The following is a 9,869-nucleotide window of genomic DNA, read 5'->3' on the forward strand; positions in this document are numbered from 1 at the left end:
AAATGTGAATTTTGTTTAAAAAAAATTTGAGTGTCATTCATGTGCAGTGGTCATGCTAATTTTCTCTGTACCATTCCAATTTTAGTATAGGTGCTGCCAGAGCGAGCACACCATTATTTTCTATATAGCACTTGTCATGAATTGTCATATTATATGAATTGTTTTTGTTGTTGTTGATAAGATTTTTGACAAGATGTGAGAGCTACATGACAGTAAGTTACCAAGATCAGAATTGTGGCAGGAGGTCCTGGGGCAGGGGGCTTCCCTGCCCTACAACTTATTTGTTTTTTAAAGTATTGTTTTCCTCTCCCATTAGATTGTAAGCTCCATGAAAACAGGGAGTCGATTTATATTTTTCTGTCCAGCATCTTATAAACAGTGCCTTTCACATTACAGGTGCCTAATAAATACTGTATTAAGAAACTGTGGCCCTGGCCAGTGTGGCTCAGTTGGTTAAACATCCTCCTATGCACCAAAACATCACTGGTTCACTTCCTGGATAGGGCACATGCCCAGGTTTCAGGTTCAATCCCTGATGGCAATGCATGCGAGAGGCATTTCATATCTATGTTTCTCTCTCTCTCTCCCTTCCTCTCTCTATCTAAAATCAATAAAAACATATTTAAAAAAATAAATAGTGGTACTTCCAGTCAAGATGGTGACATAGGTAAATATGGTACTCGCCTCCTCCCACAACCACATCAAAATTACAACTAAACTACAGAACAAACATCATTCAGAACTACCTGAAATTGAGCTGAATGGAAGTCCTACAATTACAAAATTAAAGAAACCACATCAAGACTTGTAGGAGGGGAAAGGTACAGAGGCACAGCTATCTGGTCCCACAACCACACGTGCAGGATAAAAATCAGGAGAGATACCTTGGCTGTGAAGGTCCTCCCAGAGGAGCAAGGGGGCCCCATCCCACACCAGGCTCCCATCTCAGGGTTCCAGTGCCAGGAAGACAAGTCCCTATAACTTCTGGCTGTAAAACCAGCTGAAATTGAGGCTGAGAAAGGCCAAAGCTGCTGGAGTCTAAGGCAGTTTCTCTTAAAGGGCCAGTGCATGGACTTACTTGGACTCACTCAGTTTGGGCTCCAGCATGGGGGAGGCATCTTGGAAGGCACCAGAGACATATGGGGAAAAACAGTTGTTTGGCATTGGGGTGAGAGATGGAGAGGCAGCTTTCTCCTGGATAAACGTGCTGGTGGAGGCCATTGTTCCTTTTGTGAGCCCTACCCTCATGGGCCTGAAAGAGAGAAACCATATCTGGGACTCCAGCAACCTGGCTCACACTGTTTGCCCTGCCCTGGTGATTCCCTGAGGCCCTGCCCCACCCAAATTGTGGGCCCACCCAAGCTATTTATAATGGCTTTACCATAAGATTTGCCTGTCTTAGATCCTCCTTCAGATTTTCCTAAATAGGCAACATCTGGTCTCAGCAAGCCCCATACCTCTTAAGTGGCCCCAGGCCTAACACTAGAAGTAGCCAGACTTGGTTCACAACTTGGCTTTGCCTGGGCATCTCCAAGCCCAGCACAAGAAGCAGCCATCAGCAGATAGCTTTGTAGCTTATGCCTGGTGGCCCCCGATAGAACACAGGCAGTGGCTGACCTTGCCCCAGAGCCAGCACAACCAGTGGACAGCTTCAAACCACATCAAAACACCACCACCCAACCTCTTCCACAAGTGACACACTCGAATGGACTCACTGGGTACCAAGGCCCTGCTAAAGTAGGTCTTGCTCTGTGTGATGGGACCCTACACAGTTGATCCTCCAAGGGAGTCAGAGGCCAGTGGTCAGTGGGCACAGCCAGTCCTTACAGCTGATCAGCCAGAGTAAATCCCTCCCTTTGACATGCAAACAGCAATGAAGATTCAATTACAACAGAAGGGTGTACAGTCCACACTAGGGGTGCACCTCAAGGGCCCAGCTGAAATAATCAGGGAGGCTGTGCCACTGGACCCTATAGGACTCCTATAATAGATCACCTTACAAAGCCTAGGAGATGTAGCAACTCTACCTAATATATAGAAACAAACACAGGGAAGTAGCCAAAAATAAAGACAAAGAAACATGTCCCAAATAAAAGAACAGAACAAAATTCCAGGAAAAGAATTAAACAAAATGGAGATAAGCAATCAATCATATGTGGAGTTCAAAACACTGGTTATAAGGATGTTCAAGTAACTTTGTGAGAACCTCAAGGAACTTAGTGAGAACATCAACAACATAAAAAGGACCAGTCAGAAATGAAGGATACACTAACAAACATAAATAATAATTTACACCCTGGCCAGTGTTGCTCAGTGGTTGAGCATTGACCCATGCACCAATAAGTTGCCAGTTCAATTTCTGGTCAGGGCACATGCCCAGGTTGTGGGCCAAATCCCCAGTGGGGGGCATGCAGGAGGTGGCCAATTGATGTTCTCTCTCATCAATGTTTCTCTCTCTCTCTCCTCCCTTCCTCTCTCTCTAAAGTCAATAAAGAAAAAAAAATTTTCAAGAATAATTTACGGAAATCAATAGTAGAGTAGGTGAAGCCAAGAAGCAAACCATCAATTTGGAATGTGAAGAAGCAAAAAACACCCAATCAGAACAGCAAAAAGAAAAAAGAATTAAAAAAATAAGGATAGTGTAAGGAGCCTCTGGGCAACTTTAAGCATGCCAATATTCGCATCATGGGATTGCCAGAGGAAAACAAGGAGAGCAAGAAATTGAAAACCTATTTTAAAAAATAATGACAGAAAACTTCTCTAACTTGGTGAAGGAAACAAACATATAAGTACAAGAAGCACAAGGAGTTCCAAACAAGATGTACCCAAAGAGGTCCACACCAAGACACATCATCATCAAATTGCAAAATGTTAAAGACAAAGAGAGAATCATAAAAGCAGCAAGAGAAAAGCATTTAGTTACCTACAAAGGAACTCCCATAATACTGTTAGCCGATTTCTCAAAAGAAACTTTGTAGGCCAGAAAGGAGTGGCAATATATATTCAAAGTGATAAAGAGCAATGACCTACAACCAAGATTACTCTATCCTGCAAAGTTATCATTTAGAATTGACGGACATATAAAGAGTTTCCCAGACAGATCATAGTGAAAGATGGTGGTAGGCAGGACCAGAGGGAGGGTGAGTGAATTAGTGTGTGAGAGAGTGTGAGTACACAGCTGAATTGTCACTGATACAACACTTAAGGCAAGAGAAACAAAGGAAAAAAATGAACGCATAGGACTACATCAAACTAAAAAGCTTCTGCACAGCAAAAGAAACAACCATCAAAACAAAAAGGGATCATACTATCTGGAAGACCATAATCACCAATGATGCATCAGATAAGGGTTAATTTCCAAAATATATAGAGTGCTCATACATCTCAACAAAAGGACGACAAAGAACCCAATTAGAAAATGGGCAGAGGACCTAAATAGACACCTCTCCTAAAAGAACATACATATGGCCAAAAGATATATGAAGAAATGCTCAACATCCCTAATCATCAGAGAGATGCAAATTAAAACAACTATGAGATGTCAACTCACACCTGTCAGAATGACCACCATCAACAAATCATCAAACAAGTATTGGTGATGGTGTGGAGAAAGGGGGACTCTAGTACCCTGCTGGTGGGAATGCAGACCGGTGCAGCCACTGTGGAAAACACTGTGGTGTTACCTTAAAAAGTTAAATATTGAACCGCCATTTGACCCAGTGTTCCCACTTCTAGGAATATACCCTAAGAAACCTGAAACACCAATTAGAAAGAATATATGTACCCCTATGTTTATAGCAGCACTATTTATAATAGCTAAGATCTGGAAACAACCCAAGTGTCTATCAGTAAATCAGTGGATTAAAAAGCTGTGGTACATGTACACAATGGAATTCTGTGCAACTGTAAGAAACATCTCTTATCCTTTGAGATGGCATGGAAGGACCTGGAGAGTATTATGCTAAGCGAAACAAGCCTAGCAGAGAAAGACAAATATCACTTGATCTCACTTTTTTGTGGAATATAATGGACTAAACAAACTGCTTAACAAAATTAACCCAGAGACATAGAAGTGGGGTATAGACTGACAAGCCTCAGAGGAGGGGCTTAAAGAGATAAACCACAGAACTTACATGCATGTATGCATGACCAATGAACATAGACAACAAAGCTGGGGATGGGGTAGGGGGGAAAGGAGGAGGGTGTCAATGGGGGAAAAAAGAGAAACATCTGTAACAAAATCAAACTAATAAATAAAAAATAAAAATAAATTTAAAAAAGTTTTTCAGACAAGACAAAACTAAAGGAGTTTATCACCACCAAACCAGTATTATATGAAATGATGAAGGAGAACATAAAAAATATGAACAATATAATGACAGTAAATACATATTTATCAACAATTGAATCTACAAAGAAAATGAGCAAGCAGAACAGAAACAGACTCATAGATAGAAATAACATTTTTGTTGCTTGCCAGATGTGAGGGGGCTGGAGAAATGGGTGAGATGAATGAAGGAATAAAGAAGTACAAATTTATTGTTAGACTGATGAACCTCAAAGGGAAGGGGGACGAGGGAAGGGAGGGTGTAAAAAGATAAACTAAAGAACATTTATGCATATATACATAACCAGTGGATACAGAAAATAGTCTGGGTAAGGCAGGAGGGAGGTGGAATTGGAGAGGAGGGAGTCAATGGAGGGGGAAAAGGGGGACATCTGTAATACATTCAACAATAAAGATAAGTTAAAAAAAAAAAAAAAAGAATTTGCTTCCTGGCAGTTGTTGCCAGTTTGGTTAGAATAAACATGTGAAAAAATATGATAATCAACCAATAAATAATTGTGTAAAACCTGCATAAAAAACTATTTTTTTTCCCCAGGGAGACATCAAAGAATTGAATTCTGCAAAGATATTAATTACTCCTAAATTTGTTTATAAATTCTGATTAGAAAATTCTACAGTACTTTTTGGATAATTGAAAAAAATGATATAAAAGTTTTACCTAAGTAAAAATATGCAAGAATATCTAGGAAATTTATTTAAAATAAATTTACAACTTCTGGTCAAGATGGCGTTGTAGGTAAACGTGGTATCGCGTCCTCCCACAACCACATCAAATTTACAAATAAACTACAGAACAACCATTATTCAAAATCGCCTGATATCAAGCTAAATAGAAATCCTACGACTGCAGAATTAAAGAAGCAGCCACATCGACGCTGGTAGAAGGGGCAGAGGCCACGGGTTGGTCCCACACCCATGCGTGGCAGATAAAAATCAGGAGGACACCTCAGCTGGGAAGATCCTCCCTGAGGACTGAGGGGTCCCCATCCCACACCAGGCACCCTGCTCAGGGTTCCAGTGCCAGGAAGAAAATCCCCATAACTTCTGGCTGGAAAAACCAGCAGGAACTGAGGCTCAGAGAGGCTGAGGCAGCTGGAGCCCCAGGCAGCTCCTCTTAAATAGCCCACGCACAGACTTAATGGACTCACTCCCTCTAAACTTGGAGGGGAGACAGCTCGAGGGTGCCAGAGACATACAGGGAAGAACTGAGCTGTTTGGCACTGGAGGGAGGGCTGGAGAAGGGGCTTTCTCTGGGACAAACATGCTGTCAGAGGCCTTTGTTCCTTTGGTGAGTCCTTCCCTGGGGCAGCAGACAGCTGCCATATCTGGGACTCCAGCTACCTGGCTCACACTGTTTGCCCCACCCTGGTGATTCCCTGAGGCCCTGCCCCACCCAACTTTCAGGCCCATCCAAGCTGTTGCCAGTTGCTTAACCATAGGATTGGCCTGTCTTGGATCCTGCTTCAGGTTTTCCTAAATTCCTTCAAATAAGCAGCATCTGGTCTCAGCTCCCCCATACCTCTCCTTAAGTAATACATAGAAGCAAACACAGGGAGGCAGCCAAAACGAGGTGACAAAGAAACAGGTCCCAAATGAAAGAACAGAACAAAACTCCAGGAAAAGAACTAAGCGAAATGAAGATAAGCAAGGTAACAGATGCTGAGTTCAAAATACTGCTTATAAGGATGCTCAATGAACTTAGTGAGAACCTCAGCGAACTTAGTGAGAGCCTCAAGAGCCTAAAAAAGGACCAGTCAGAAATGAAGGATGCACTGTAAGAAATAAAGGAGGCATTAATTGAAATAAAGAATAATTTACAGATTCAATAGTAGAGTAGGTAAAGCCAAGAAGCAAACCATCGATTTGGAACATAAGAAAGCAAAAAACACCCAATCAGAACAGCAAAAAGAAAAAAAGAATCCAAAAAAAATGAGGATAGTGTAAGGAGCCTCTGGGACAACTTTAAGCATGCCAACATTTGCATCTTGGGGGTGCCAGAAGGAGAAGAGAGAGAACAAGAAATCAAAAAACTATTTGAAACAATAATGGCAGAAAACTTCCCTAACTTGGTGAAGGAAACAGACATACTAGTCCAGGAAGCACAGAGCCCCAAACAAGATGAACCCCAAGGGGCCCACACCAAAACACATCATCAAAATGCAAAAGGTTCAAGACAAAGAGAGAATCTTGAAAGCAGCAAGAGAAAAGCAGTTAGTTACCTACAAGGGAGTTCCCATAAGACTGTCAGCTGATTTCTCAAAAGAAACTTTGCAGGCCAGAAGGAAGTGGCAAGAAATATTCAGAGTGATGAAAAGCAAGAACCTACAACCCAGATTACTCTAACCTGCAAAGCTGTCATTTAGAATCAATGGCCATATAAAGAGTTTCGAGTTTCCCAGACAAGAAAAAGTTAAAGAAGTTCATCACCACCAAAATGTTATTATTTGAAATGTTGAAGGGTCTTTTTGAAGAAAAAGATAAAATATATGAACAAACAAAATGGCAATGGATACATATCTATCAACGATTGAATCTACAAACAAAATGAACAGGCAGAACAGAAACATTCTCATAGATACAGAGAACAGTTTGTTGGTTGCCAGATCGGAGGGAGGTTGAAGGAATGGGTCAAAAAGGTAAAGGGTTTAAGAAGAACAAATTGGTTGCTAGACTGACAAACCTTAAAGGGAGTGGTGTTGGGGGGTGAGAAGAAATAGACCAAAGAACTTATATGCATAACCAATGGACACAGACTACAGTGTGGGAAAAGGCAGGAGGGGCCAAAAGTGGGGAAGAGGGGGTCAGTGGTGGAAAAATGAGGAACATCTGTAATACATTCAACAATAAAGATAAAAATAATAAAATAAAATAAATGAACAGAGGGCAGTCTAGCTGCAGTAGAAATTAAAACAATTGTAAGGTTTTAATGGGGGCAGGGCCTCATGCCCAGGCCCAGTGCTAGGATTTAAATCTTATTTAAAACAGCCATGTCAACACTTTGCACGTGCCTCTGGAACTTCCTGATCTCTTCCAGCCGGTCAGTCCCCACCTTGCCATCCTCTAGCACACACTGAATCTGTAGCTTGAGGATGTCTTAGCCCATGGGCAGCATCTTAGAGTCCCATTCCCCCACCCCAGATCAATTGTTCCATCTGGACTGAGCTCACACAGGCCTTCAGTTGGGCCTGTACTGCTGCAGCCTGTCCTCCTGCAGCTGCATGCATCCTCTTTATACTCCTCCTCCACCTCAGCTAATGGGTCAATCTCTTCATCCTCGTCATCCTCCATGGTGGTGGCTGTCTTCTTGATGAGGGGCTTCCTTTGGTATCCTGTGTTGGGTCAGCGGGGCTGTGGCCCCATGGCAGATGAGTTCTGCAGCACACTCAGTCAGGCCTCCAGCTTGGAGATGGCCTGCTGCAGGGCCTGTACCACACCTCACAGCCTCTGGTTCTCCACATCCAGGATGGCAGTCTAGATGATGAGTTCACTGTGATCTCCACTGAGCTGTTGGAGGACCCAGGGATTTCTGGATGTTATATCTGGATCTCACAGTATCCTGGAGGATCACCACTAATGCTGTGTGTGGGAAGCCAGCCACAGGCCCGTTTTATCTGCTCAGAGTTTCCTTTCTGCATCGCCATATTTGAACTTGTTGAACCAGATCATCTTGTGCACTAGGAAGTCTGTGGCCATTTTCCTGATGCTTGCTAAGGATGCAGTGACCAAAGAAGAGGGCTCTGCGGAGTGGGCTGGCTGAGAAAAGGGCTGAAATATGATATGGTGATTAAAGTAGTATGGAACAGAATAGAAAGTTTGGAATATTTATCTGGCAGGGAGACACCATGATCACGCAAGTTTTCCCAAGGCCAGGCTTAGCCATTGCACTCCAGATCTGCTGACCTCTGTGATTTCACCAAATGTGGGAAAATCAACTGCATACATTAATTTGTGGTAGTAGGGGACTGTGTTGGCATTCTCCTTTGGAAGACTAAGAAGGTTTGTAAATAAATTAAGTACACATGACAACTTAGATTTTGGTAAAGGTAGAATTTTGAAATTAGTAGAGAAAAGCTAATAAAGGTGTCTGGAGTACTAGCTAGCTAGTTGGAGAAATAAAAATGATGTACGACCTCATTCCTTATTTCAAAATACATTCAAATATATAATAGAACTGTAAAGTAGTATTAAAAAATTGGGTGAGGGCCCTGGCCGGTTTGGCTCAGCGGTTAGAGCGTCGGACTGCGGTCCGGAGAGACCCGGGTTCGGTTCCCGCTAAGGGCATGTACCTCAGTTGCAGTTTGTCCCCGGCCCTGGTTGGTCGTGTGGGTGGCAGCCACTCGATGTGGCCCTTTCACATCGATGTTTCCCTCTCTCTCTCTTCCTCTCTCTCCCTCCCACTCTGTCTGTACAAAAAATGGAAAAATGTCCTCGGATAAGGATAAAAAAAAAAAAATTGGGTGAGGAAAAACAACAACAAAAAATGGGTGAGGCTTTTGTAAGCATAGAACAAAACCAAGAAGCTCTAAGGGCAAAAACACATAAATTCAACTGCATAAAAAATTTTTAAATCTGCAAAGCATAGAACAACATAAGATAAATAACAAATTGGGAAGAAATATTGCAACAGATAAGACAAACAAAAGTTTAATTAATACAAAAGAAAATTCTTTCAAATCAATGAAACCAACAATACACTAGGTATATGGGCAAAAGATATGAGAATATACAACTGATTAATAAATGTATGAAAGCTACTCAGTTTCATTAATAACCAAAGAAATGTAAATCAAAATATTTCCTCTGGCTTATCAGATTGGTGAAGATTTAAAATATTGACAATTTCTAGGGTTGGCAAGGGTGTGGAAAAATACCCATTCTTTAACACTGTGGTGGGATTATACATTAGGCGAATATTTTTGGAGGGCATTTTGCATATCTATAAACATTGTATATCTATAAATATTTTAAAGGTGCAGACCGTTGACCTAGCAACTACACTTTGGTGAATCTATCATATATAAATACTTAAAGATGGATATATAGTAACGATCCTTATGAAATTATTTGTGAAGATGAAAACCCCTCAATATACAGGATTAGTTAAATAAATCATAGTAATTCATGCAGTAGAATTCTATGTAATTATTAAAAGAATTAGATAAATCATTATTGTGAATTTTTTTAACTTTTTAAAAATTAATAAACGTTTTGCCCTGGCTGGCTTCGCTCAGTGGTTAGAGCACTAGCACGTGAACTGAAGGGTTGTGAGTTTGATTCCTGGTTAAGGGCACATACCTAGGATGCAGGTTTGATCCCCGGCCCAGGTCAGGGTTGTGCAGGAGGAAACCAATTGATGTGTCTCTCTCACGTCAATGTTCCTCTCTCTCTCTCCCCTCCTTGCCTTCCTTCCACTATCTCTAAAAATCAATGGAAAACATATCCTCAGGTGAGGATTAACAAAACAAAGAAAGACAAACATTACCAATAATCATATGCCAATAAACTTGACATTTAAAAAAAT

At 41.5% G+C, this 9,869-nt stretch overlaps 2 non-coding genes and 1 pseudogene across 2 annotated transcripts; 1 reads left to right on the forward strand and 2 right to left on the reverse strand.

Annotated features, from left to right (window-relative positions):
* Window positions 1-109, reverse strand: LOC118636791. Its single transcript, XR_004960772.1, has one exon. It is a non-coding gene; the product is annotated as a U6 spliceosomal RNA (small nuclear RNA).
* Window positions 110-7,313: 7,204 nt separating this feature from the next.
* Window positions 7,314-8,041, reverse strand: LOC118636575 (annotated as a pseudogene).
* Window positions 8,042-8,166: 125 nt separating this feature from the next.
* LOC118636880 lies at window positions 8,167-8,331 on the forward strand. The gene has a single exon (XR_004960838.1). It is a non-coding gene; the product is annotated as a U1 spliceosomal RNA (small nuclear RNA).
* The last annotated feature ends 1,538 nt before the right edge of the window (window positions 8,332-9,869 follow it).

Source organism: Molossus molossus, unplaced genomic scaffold (assembly GCF_014108415.1).
Source record: "Molossus molossus isolate mMolMol1 unplaced genomic scaffold, mMolMol1.p scaffold_m16_p_2, whole genome shotgun sequence".
NCBI lineage: Eukaryota > Metazoa > Chordata > Mammalia > Chiroptera > Molossidae > Molossus > Molossus molossus.